This window comes from Carassius auratus, chromosome 41 (assembly GCF_003368295.1).
Source record: "Carassius auratus strain Wakin chromosome 41, ASM336829v1, whole genome shotgun sequence".
Lineage (NCBI taxonomy): Eukaryota > Metazoa > Chordata > Actinopteri > Cypriniformes > Cyprinidae > Carassius > Carassius auratus.
Window position 1 is genome coordinate 22,780,348 of NC_039283.1, and position 12,333 is coordinate 22,792,680.

The 12,333-nt window shown below is 36.9% G+C and overlaps 1 long non-coding RNA gene across 1 annotated transcript; it reads right to left on the bottom strand.

Moving 5' to 3' along the window:
* Window positions 1-735: 735 nt before the first annotated feature.
* LOC113059678 (uncharacterized) lies at window positions 736-5,157 on the bottom strand. The gene is made up of 3 exons (XR_003278127.1): window positions 5,098-5,157; window positions 2,512-2,678; window positions 736-1,706 (listed from the first exon to the last, which is right to left on the bottom strand). It is a non-coding gene; the product is annotated as an uncharacterized LOC113059678 (long non-coding RNA).
* Window positions 5,158-12,333: the final 7,176 nt, after the last annotated feature.

Sequence of the window (12,333 nt, forward strand, 5' to 3'; positions counted from 1 at the left end):
ACAAACATGGACTTTTAGTTTGTTTTCTTACCTCATATTTCACTTGACCATATGTGTTTCTCAGACGGAAGGCTGCTTCCTCCGAAGGCTGCATATCTCGGCTGCCACGTCATCAAACGTTGCTGAAGGCAAGCATCAACATCAAGGCAGCATTCCAAGGCAAGAAGGCATCAAGACACATTCAAACCCAAATCTGTCTACAGAGGTTCCTTCGTCTGATCGAATTTTGACAGCAGCACAGATGTATCCGTCACTGCCCTTGATATCCCCCAACCCTATGCATTCAATTCTGTGATGGTTGAGCTAAAAAAAAAAAAAAAAAAAAGGCATCTGAAAGTTGCGTTTGGTGGTCAGTTAGTGTATAAATGTATATTTCTGACTTAATTTTTGCACTTTTGATGTTAGTTCTAGTGACAAATCAGTTTTATAGTAATTCAATATTTGTTTAGTTATCACAAATACGTGTTCTATTTTGTTGTAGATCATTAAACCATTACACTGGCTCAGAAGTCTGTCCAAAATCATGAGTTTCATGAGTTGCCTTCGTGCAAAAACGCTCTCTGCAAAGTCATTGCCTCATACGGAATGCTGTGTATTTTATATTAAATAACTGATTTTAGTAATTTATTTTGATTTATTATATTAATATTATTTATATCTCAGATTTTTTCATTTTAAGTTTCAGTTTTGAAAGTCACAATGTGACACATAGTATGCTTCGGATTTCATTGCTGGAATCATTTTTTATTTTTTTGTACGTTCAATTGTGAAAGGCTGACAATGATAAGAAAAGAATGTACAAAATGACTACAAGCAATTTACAAAGAAGACATCACGTTCTTCTTTAAGCATTCACCTCATGCTCCTCTGCATAGAGCTCCTGCAGCGCTCCATGTTCTGTCCCAAACAGTCCATATGGGTCAGCTACATCAGTCGAGATTTGGGATAGAATAAAAAATGTAATTTTTTATTTCATGTGGCCAGACTCTCTGATCCATGTGTCAAATACATCAGTTTACACTCGCTGAGAATTCATACTGGATCTATATCAAATTTTTCTGAAAACTGATTCACAGTGTACACGCCAGCTGAGACCAGACTCTGCAGTCTCAGTTTGCAAAATTGCAAGCAGGTGTTTATTCGTCATCCCCCTCTTTAGCTCACTTAAGCATGCCTCTATTTCTATAATAATTGCTGCATTTAAGCTTAACTTGCATCAAACTCCACAAGCTTTCGTTTCATGCTGCTGGTCATAAACATGAGGACGTCGTAATGCTGTTTCTTGGAGCTAGTGAATAAGGTGGCCATAAATGAAGCCTGGTTTCCTCCACACTTCCTGCTGTAAAGAACAGTTATCGTTTTTGGCACCGAGAAACTGAGGGGGGAATGTAAATGTGCTACACGCCATATAATGTGAGACCAGACAAATACTATGATTTACTCTGAAACAGATCTGGAATAAGAGGGCGGCATTCTATAGGTTTTATAATGCACTAAACACCCACATGCGCACGCCGCTGGACACTGTTCATGTAAACAGCGCAAAGAGAAGGGGTTTATGACTGCACCATGTGTGCTTTAGAAGGGTTAATCCAACTCTTGCTCTAATGGCTGCCGGTTCTCAATGATAGACCAGACCTGGAGGTGCAGTCCCTAATGCAGGTGAGGAAAGGCTGGGGCCCCTTTCAACAGGTTCTTTAAGGTTACTAAAAGAAGAAAAGGAAGAAAGAAGCACCGTCCTATTCAGATCTCGGTGTTCAACTGACTATGGAAAAAACACAAAGCGTCCAAAAATGAATTCTGTCATCATTTACTCACCGTCACGTCGTTCCAAACCAATAAGACTTTGATTAATCTTCAAAACACAAATTAAGATATTAAATGCAACCTGAGAGTTTTCTGTCCCTTCACTGAAAGGTGACCAAAAACTAGAAGATCCAAAAAGTTGAAAATGAATCTACATGAATCAACCATTTTAGTCCAAGTTTTGTGAAGAGATATGATTAATTTACATGATGGACAGATTTAATTACATTTATTTACAAATAAACAATGATCGACACATACAACACATGTAAACACAGAAGCCCCATTCATATGGATTAGATTTACCAGGCCATTCCCATCCCAAGGCGTCATATACTGACACTTTTGACATTTCGTCAACATCCTACGCACATGGTACCCTCTAGCGTCAATATTAGACGCAGATAAATGTGGTCCTGAAAGCCCCTAGCGGTCTAACCCTAACCCTAACCCATAATCTGCATCTAATATTGATGCTAGAGGGTGCCATGTGCGTAGGATGTTGACGAAATGTCAAAAGTGTCAGTATATGTCGCCTTGGGATGCGTTAGATTTGCAGCCTTTATGACCTTTTGATATCTACTAAGATTTGGTTACCTGAAATTTTAATGGCGCAACAGAAAACTCTCAGGTTTCATTTAAAATATTGTAATTTGTGTTTCAAAGATTTACTAAAATCTTAGAAACTATTATTTACTCAATAACCTGGGAATGGATGTCTCAGAAGTACCACTCGAAGGCGATCATCCCTCAAGAAGCCCTGCAGTTCACACCATTTCACACTTTAGCACCCTACAGCTGTGGTTCGAGGAGGGGTTTGTCCACCTTTGAGAGTTCCTCGCATCGCCTGAGGCTGCTGGGTGGGTGGAGCACTGAGAACATAAGGGATCAAAGTCGTGCTGTTGTGTACACACAGCAAGACAAAACTGACAAACAAACGCTTCATCTGAACCCAAGTCAAACTAAACTAGCCATACTCTCCCAAGCACCATAATCGATTTCTCTAGCTTTCTTTGTCTTGAAGGGACAGTTCAATCAGAAATGAAAATTTCGTCATTATTTACTCACAGTTATATATCGGTACCAAACCCGTATGTGATGAAAAAAATATTTTCCCAGATGTTTTCTATAAAATTACTGGTAATAGCGATTGGGTATGCAAAAACATAAAACTTATGCTTTACATTAAATCTGAAACCAGCAACTTGTTGATGTTGAACCTCTTTCACTGGAACCCCATTTGAGAACAGTGATGAAGAGGAATGGATAACTAAAAATGGAGTGTGTGAAAATTTACTTAAAGTTACTTAAAGACTAGAAAATAGCACACAAGATAAAAAGACAACTTCTATACTACTTTGATTGCGTTTGGAGCTGTGTGAAGTTAAAGTTCATCTTGTGTTCCACAGAAGAAAGCAAGACTTTTTGAATTACATGAAAGTGATTAAATTATCAATAAAATAAAACGCTTTAAAAACAAACCTCACAAATCTGTAATGATGAAGTTGCAATTTAGTGTATACAACTTTAAATGAAATGTTGAATAACACACAATAGTTGAAATTACAATTAAGTACTTTGCATGTGCTTTAGTTCGCTAGTAAATGCATCACAGTAGGAGTACACAAAATGATATAAAAACTAAAGTAAAACTTTTCATTTGATTATATTACAAAATTCACTTTTTTAGAAGTATACTGAAGTGTGTCATTCTTGAAAGTCTACTCTTTTTAAGTACACCTAAGTGGCCTTCTACTTTGATTCATATTATATTATCTGTACAGTCCACTTTTTGAAAAAATATACTTTAAAGTTATTTATAACTTAGAATAAATTTGGAAGTACTCTGCAAGTGCTCAACTCAATTCAAGCACATTTTTTTTTCACAAGGTATTACAAATTTTAATGCCCAGAGCACAGAGATTTCATCTTGTTAGATTGAGGGGAAGAAACAACTACTAGTTACAACTATAGACAGTGATGTAACCCAAGCATTACACTCTTTTGTACTTTCTACCTTCTTTTAATGCTAAACCTGTGAGAGTAAAGAAGCCAAAGAGGAGGCTCCTGATTCCTGAAGGACACAAACAACCCCTTTGCTCTCAGATAAGGAAGTATATCTCGTGCTAAAGACACCTGCTCTGCAGGCACAAATACCACTAATTTGTCTACATATATCTGGAAAGGGCATGTGAGAACTGAAGCCAAATCTCCTGGATTTGGAATCCCTTCCTCTTTTTTTAAACCTTCGGCTAGATTGATGGTTAGCATAAGTGCTCTTGTTTCCTGAAATTATTAAACACATTTATCAAGCATCTTGCGATTGTTAGGTGGGAACAGCGAGAAAAAGGGGTTTAAGTGCTGGCATGCTGCGCGACGTGATTAAAGAGCGTTTAACGAGCTGCAAAAACCTCTCCTGCAGCCTGCGCTCTTTCATCACACCCTCTCCACCGGAGATACCCAATCAGAGTGTTTGTGTGTTTTAGCGCACAGTGTGACCGCATCAGTCTTAGGTCATTCTTTGGATGGACACCTCACATGTGGCACTTAATGCTGAGTAAGGTTTGAATACAAACTTGGCATAGTGAAGTACAGGTGCTGGGTGGGCTAATAAAGCCTTTCTGCCAGGACTTCAGAGCAGTACATTTAGATTGTCTTTATCCTATGAGCACTGGTAGATTTATTCACATTTGCTCATTTGGCAGATGATTTTATACAACTTAAAGTTGCTATGCAAATCTATTTGCTTTCCTAATGTTTGTTTCTGGTCTTATTGTGCATGATTAATCACTGCATGTTATTCTGAAGAAAGTTATCAGGATGAAACTTGTTCTGAATAGCCTATAGGTTAATGTCAACCAATAGACACTATTTTGTCAAAGTTTTCACATTTTGCCAATAGTTAATGCATTCATTTAAAGGTTAGAGAGTCAGACTTGTGACCCAAAGGTTGTGGGTTTGAGTCTTGGTATTGGCAAGGATTGTTGGTGGGGGGAGTGAATGACCTTCAATACCACAACCGAGGTGAGACCCTTGAGCAAAGCACCAAACCCCCAACTGCTCCCCAGGTGCCAATTGTTCTGGTTGTATGTTTATGGTGCGTGTGTGAGTGTTCACTACTCACTGCTGTGTGTTTGCACTTGGATGGGTTAAATACAGAGCAAAAATTCATAATATGGGACAACATACTTTGCTACACGTTACATTTACTCTCTTATCAGTATAAAGTAATAAAGGTTACAGAATAAAAGTAATTCATCTTTTATATTTGAGATATATTAGGATGCTCACCTTGATCTTTAGCCTTCACATCTTTTGATCTTCACACAATTTGAATGTATTAAAAACACATGGTGGCCTTTTATTGTGGCCAGCCTAAGGCACACCTGCAATAATCATGCTGTCTAATCAGCCCTCTTGATATGCCACACCTGTGAGGTGGATGATTTCAGCAAAGGAGAAGTGCTCACTAACACAGACTTAGACAGATTTGTGAACAATATTTGAGAGAAACAGGCCTTTTGTGTACATAAAGAAGTCTTAGATCTTTGAGTTCAACTCATGGAAAATGTGTGAAAAACAAGTGTTGCATTTATGATTTTGTTCAGTATATATGAACAGATTTTTACGCCCACCTCCAGTGCAGCACAACATGGCCTCTCCATTCAGTGCTGCAATTTTGCAGATATAGTTTATGCTCAAACAGCAACATTACACACTAACTGACATAAAAAAAGTGAAATCGCAATAAACCACCCCTTTATTAAAAAATAAGATAATGCCTCCATTTTTGCAAACAAATTCCTCTTTAATCAAAGAGGCCGAATTCGTTTCTCACACTTGTGGTATTTTGTAAAATGCACTGATTAGTTAACAATTACACAACAGAGCTGTCCATCACCATGCTGTCATGTGTCCTGCGGCCCCTGATGTCAGTGTAAACTGGAGACCGGGAGACTGAAACCTGACCTGAGATCAGTGTAATATTAATGTGTGTGTGAGTGGTGACCTCTGCTCTCTACTTGTAGCTCCCTCAAAGACTGCTTCTCATTTGCCCTGCAATACTGATGCCTATCCGCCATACAATCCCAAACATTCCATGTGCAATTTATGGATTTTATTAAACCTCTCAAGATGTATGCCCTTGGCACTGTTAGGAAACTACAGTTTGGCAGCATCTAAAGAAGACATTTATCCCCCATTTCTTCCCATCTTCTGCATTCACACAAGTGATATTGGTTCCATCTGAATATTCCATTCAGGGATGTTCAGATGGTGGTGCTGCTTGAATTTAAAGCAAAGCCAATGTTGTGAAGGGATTTCTACTTCATTCTGGAAATTCAGCAGGACATTGTCAGCCAATGCCAGCAGGATCAACTGCTGTTCACACTTAGAAAAATATTCTAGATTTATACGTTTTTTTTTAATTGCCACATGTTTAATGGTTTTTCTTGGACCACTTCAAGCTTCTAACGGTTTCCCTGCATGCGTCACTTTTCCAAGGCTTTCACCGCAATCATGGAGATTTTCTGCTCTCCACAGCCTTTGGTGCTATTCCACAGTAAGTTTAAAGCAGGGGCATAGCAACCATTTTAACTGCTCACCTCAATATTTAGGTTTAATCATTATATTTCGGTCCTTTTTTAACAGTTTTCCTGGCCACAGGGTAAAGAAAAAAAAATAGCTTGGTGAATAAATCCCATTAAACCAAACCATGGGCAAGTGAATGAACCCACAACCTGTATCATAATAAAACCTATTAACATGCTTTTTTTTCTTGAAAGAATTACAAGAACTAGGTAAACATTACATAATTAAGCAGCAGAACAGTTTTCACCATTAATAATAATTTATTTTTATAATAATAAACGTTTCTTGAGCAACACATCTGAATATTAAATGATAATGAAACCTTAAGTAATGGCTGCTGATTTTTAAATATATAAACATAGAAAAATTTTGTTTTAAATTTAATAGTATTTCACAATTTTAAGGTTTTTACTGCATTTTGAATAAAAATTGTGAAGACCGCAAACTTCTGAACAGTAGTGGATATTCATATTTTAAGAATGTTTTCAATTCAAATTATGAGTGTGCGAAATTAATCAAAATTTTTGAGTTGTTAATAAAAACAAATCATAGTCAAAATGCTCTAAATGCATGAATTGATCACTATAGTGATCAATTCATGCATTTAGAGCCAATTCATGCATTTAGAGCATGTTGATTATGATTTTGATGCTCAGAACATTTAGATTTTTAAGAATTAATAATAATAATCATATATATATCTTATTATTATTAATTCTTAAAAATCTAAACTTTCTGAGCATTAAGTAATTCTTCTGTCCGAAACGAAATAAAATGTGCATCAAGTGACAAAACCATGATAAGCAAGAATATTACTCTTTAAATTCAGTTCGGAATAGTTAGGAGGATTTTTGAACAATGACATTTTAATGTTAATGGGACCAGCTTGCATAATTTGACAGAAACAGAACTGACAAAATGTCATTGCAAAAAATATGAATTAACATGAAAGTGATGTTTTATCAACTCACACCAGTTAACTTGGTGATACATGATACATCATATGGTTTCTCAATGGTGAAAAATTAATATTCAGAATAAATGCATTGGCCAAAATGTGCTGAAGTTTACTTTCCCAGAGCCTTTCCCCTCAGCTGGCCTTGGTTGAGCACATGAGAAGCTGTTCATCAATGAACAGAACCTTCTACCCAGTCAAACCACAATCACAGACACATGTAGGGCCTTAAATGCATTAACCTTCAAGTGCAGTGACAGAAAACCACTTCCTCGAGTGCCCACTGTCCATTGCACGCTCTCAAAGCAAGAAAACAACCAAAACCTGGACAAGCTAAACCAATGACAGATATCATTAGTCCTGTGACGCAAACTCAACAGTAGTCACATGGATCTCTCATTCCCTGCACAACATCCAACTCTTTCTAATGCTGCAGACATAAGAGTTTAATAAGTACAAATGAACACAACTGGATGCACTGCACTTGTGATATTTGATTTGAATGGCTGCAGGCAAATCTTGCGCAATATCGACGGGATGATGGCTGTACAGAAGTTTCCAATCAAGTCTCGGTTCTGACAAAACAGATTTGTTTTGGGGGGAAAATTACAAATAGTACACATTCAGTTTGATTTAAATGCCCACAAAGGACTATGACTCAAGTAGGAAAGGTTTTATATTTAAAAAAAAACGTCACAGATTAGATTGAAAGAGCTTTGCGATGGTCATGTGGCTCTTTTCAAAGGTCCAACTGGAAACACTCTCAACTTTGGATGTTCCTGGGAGTCAGTTTCTTCTAAGAAAGCCACTTCTTTTTTACAGTGACCACAGACTATAAAGTTAAGCTAATATGACTATTTTCAAAGTCTAACGAAAGTCACATGATAACTTTGTGGGGGGAAATTTGCCGAAATTTAAGCTGATATGTACAGTGGTTTAATCTTATTTTTTTAAATGGCCTTTTAGGTTCCATGCCTTTGTTAGTATGTCATTTGATAGGCCTGCATTACATCAGAATCAGTCACAAATGAGATACAGTACACATATGACTTCAGTTACAGTGCAACTCTTGTGTGTTTACATTAACATATACTAAGGAAAATGTCTCTTTAAGAATTATTGCTATGGTAATTGCAGTATTTTTTTTTACTGCTATAAACACTTCTCATGGTGACATTTTACTGAAAATGACTACAATTTTCTCTTCTGAGATTAATAATTATGTATAGATTATTATGCATAAAGCATGCTTTATATTTCATTGTTAATGTCAAAGGTAGTGCATTTAATCAAACTCTATTACATATAACACTTTTCATTGTTAGTTCACGTTATATTGTAAAGTCTTACTAAATAATTAATAAAAATAAATAACTCTTATTGTTAAATTATAAAAGTAATCTCTTTCATCAGAATTATATGTGTGTGTGTGTGTGTGTATATATATATATATATATATATATATATATATATATATATATATATATATGCATTCTTTTAATTAGATCATGCAATCGACAACAAAGAAAAAAAAGAAAAGAAAAGGAAAGAAAAGAAAAAGGCATGCAATATTCATTATTTGTTTGTTGAAAAAAAATGTTGATCTGTTCTATTAAAAGCAAAAATTGACAGGCTTTTTATTTATACGTTTTATTTATTAAGAGTTATATGTAATTGGCTGGGCTCATTAACAAACCACTGATTTGATTTTACTTAAAAGATGAATAAAAAAAAAACAAGTGAATAGATTGTTGTAGATCAAAACTTTAAAACAAAAGTCCTTGTGTTGAGCAGTTGGATGTCTTGCTAATCAGTCTTGAAGTGTCTGAGGGTGGAAATTTCCATTAAAGGTTCATGCTAGTGATAAACTTGTTTACAAAGTTTCATAAAAAATACATCTAAAGCCTTCTGAATGGGCATGTGGTTGAGCGGAGAGAAATTAAACATTTGGTCAGGAAGTATCATCAGGTCCTCAAGCCATGCACTCTAGATGGAGGTCTACTTGCATGCAAGACTAAAACGAATTACCTTAAACTTTAATGACAGAGAGCTTCATGCAACCTCAGCTCACACACATGTGATTAACACATAACATGATGGATTGTTCTTTGATTTAGAACTTAAAATGCAGGTACTGAAACTTTTATTTCATTCATTGTCATTGAAATTGAAAACAGATCTCCGATGTGCACGCAAACCTCTTTTTCCCCAGCTTAGCTCATTTCCTTTAATCCTTTTGATTTGTATGGTATCATTTCAGTTTCCTAAATCTGCTTGTCTCGGAGATTTAAACACACCATTAGGACACATCAAAGATATTTTGACCTGAGCGCAAGCATTGACATGTGCTGTCTGAACTCAGAGGCTATTACCATGGTGGTTTAGACTGCTGCTGCATTCTCATTAGGCTGCGTGATGAAAGCAAAGCATCCTAGCCTTACAGAGAGTCCCATCCATGAGCTAAGCAAGTGTATTCCCATTTATCATACACCACCTCACGATTTAAATTAATCAGAATACTGAGCAATAATCCCTGCTGTTTTAAAAAACAACAGCTGCTATGTTTTTAAATTTGTGAGACATTTGAAAAGAGATGACTGTCAGTGCATTAAAAAATGAGGAGAAGGATGTGACACACCTGTAAACAAACCCAGTAATGTAAGAAAACTGGATCTTTCTCACACTGACAGCTTACTGCCAGATAAAAGAGAATAAAATCAAATAATTATCTATTTTAAGTGTGTGTACATAATTATGTATTAAAAGATAAAATACTTATTTTATAATTATATAATCATAGTATTCGTATTATTTAAATAATAGATATATTAGTATAGTATTATTAATAAAACATTAGTTAACATAAATTAGTTTAATATTATTGATAAACTGTAAACTGCAAGGCACATGGTCTCCAAGTCATTCTGCTCACTGCAGCATTGATTGACAGCTGGATTTGTGCAATTTGCAGCTGTAGGGCCCGTAACGCCAACCTAGTCAACACTTCCAGTACAGGCATAGAGCAGATCTCATCAGCGTGCCTGTGCCAGATTATGAAGGTTATCTCCATCAGGAGCAGCCAACCGCAAACTGCATGCTACTTGAGTTCCTTTGCGCACAAGGCTGCGCGCTGCTTAGCAGTGGCCATGACAGACATGCCTGGATTTGGGATCTCACTCTAATTGTTTTGGACACTCTCTCGCCTATTTGTACTTCAAGTGTTTTGTTTAGTTTTGGGATCCTTTCTCTATGAAAAAAAATAATAACAACAGCATTAAAAAAACATGATGCTGCGAGAGCGCAGAATGCCAGACATTCCAAGGAGGTGTAGTGAGACGTGGAGTTGAGGGGCAACTGAGCACTAAGTGCTTTCAAAACAAACAGCCTCCATCCACACCTGTGGGACAGGGTCACGGCAACAGCTAGAGGAAACAGTGGGGCGTTTCTTTGCTACCCGTCAAGCAGGGCTTCAACACTTCCTCATCACAGTCACCAGTGCGTTATTATGGTTATTTTTAGGGCTACGCTAAATGTCAGTTCTTGTAATTAACGCATGGAGCAGCACCAAAAAGCTGGGTCCCGGCTGAACTACGGAGAGGTGGAAAGTTTATTGAGATAAATTCTGAGGTCGCTTCTCTTTGGGGAAAAAAGGATGAGAAGGTAGAACTGTCAACAGAGTTGAGTGAAGTTCAGTGCAGTGTTTGTTTGTTTTCTGTGGGAAAGTGAGTAATTAGTTAGGAGGAGAGCTGAGCTAGGTTATGGAATAACAGATCATTCATCTTTTCTTGGCCTGCTGGCGAACACAGGAGTGATAACTCAAGGCAGCAATCCGGATAAAGGTCAGACTATGGAGGGAGTACCACATCACAGCAGGTGACTGTCACCAGAAATGACTTAGAGAGGGAAAGAGAGGGGGAAAACATCACTTTATTTCTGTCGACCATGTTCAGGGTCTTAAACCTAAATTAATTCCTGCTGTGAGAAGGCAGGCATCAAACAGACAGATTTTTCCAGTCACGAATTAAGCTAACTCTAGAATATCCAAATCCCTGTCTAATATCCTGCTCGTATGACCCAGAAGAAACCGGCAACAGTGTTGTTTCCAGTCAACCCTTTACCCGCCTTTCTAAGAGTAAAACATGAAGTAAAAGCAGATGTTGAATTTGTTTTAAACATGCAAAGCAGCTGGGTAAACTGCGGGCATGGGTGTAATATTCCACCCGCTCTGAGCTCTCCACATCTCTTTTAATAGTCGCAAAAGATTCAGATTTGTTTGCAACCAAAGGTAAGTACAAGACCTTTATTCATAATGTAGCTTTTCTAGTAAATAGCTATTTAATTGAACAAGTAGTGGTGTAGTACAGCTAAAAGCTATATTGCTGCTTTTAATGTCCAAGTTGAGGGAATTAAACTTATTTATTCTAGTGAATCAGTTCATCCTAAAACAGTCCTTTCTCACATATATAACATTGGGATCAATGTGCAAGTCAGTCTAGTGAATCAGTTCATTGTAAGGTCATCCTATTGTAAGGTCTGAATTATAGAGTCATATTAGCAAATGTTTTGACTCAACATCAGTGAATTCCAATGTTAGTCCACACACCTGCGGTTTAGCAGCCCACCCGTTGTTGAGCAGCTAAAACCTGTGTTTGATATCATTCAGGCCTGTTCACTGTCTATGTGAACACATCATTTAGTTGGAACTCCAAAGATTTGCCAAACTGATATGTATGATAAACTTCCAAAATACCACAGTGACCACATAAACTCAACAGTCTCACTCGACTGCTGTCATATTATTCAGATTCTGCAAACACAATCCACGAAACATATGAATATGCAAACAATTTCAGAAGTTGGTTTTAAACATTTAAAATTGCACTGGCATCTAAGAGGTCATTCAACCCCGTCTCTTTTTCCAAAAATGTGATGCGGGCCAGAAGAAGTGTCATCTGTTTCCAATGAGAAAGCTCTTTGATTGT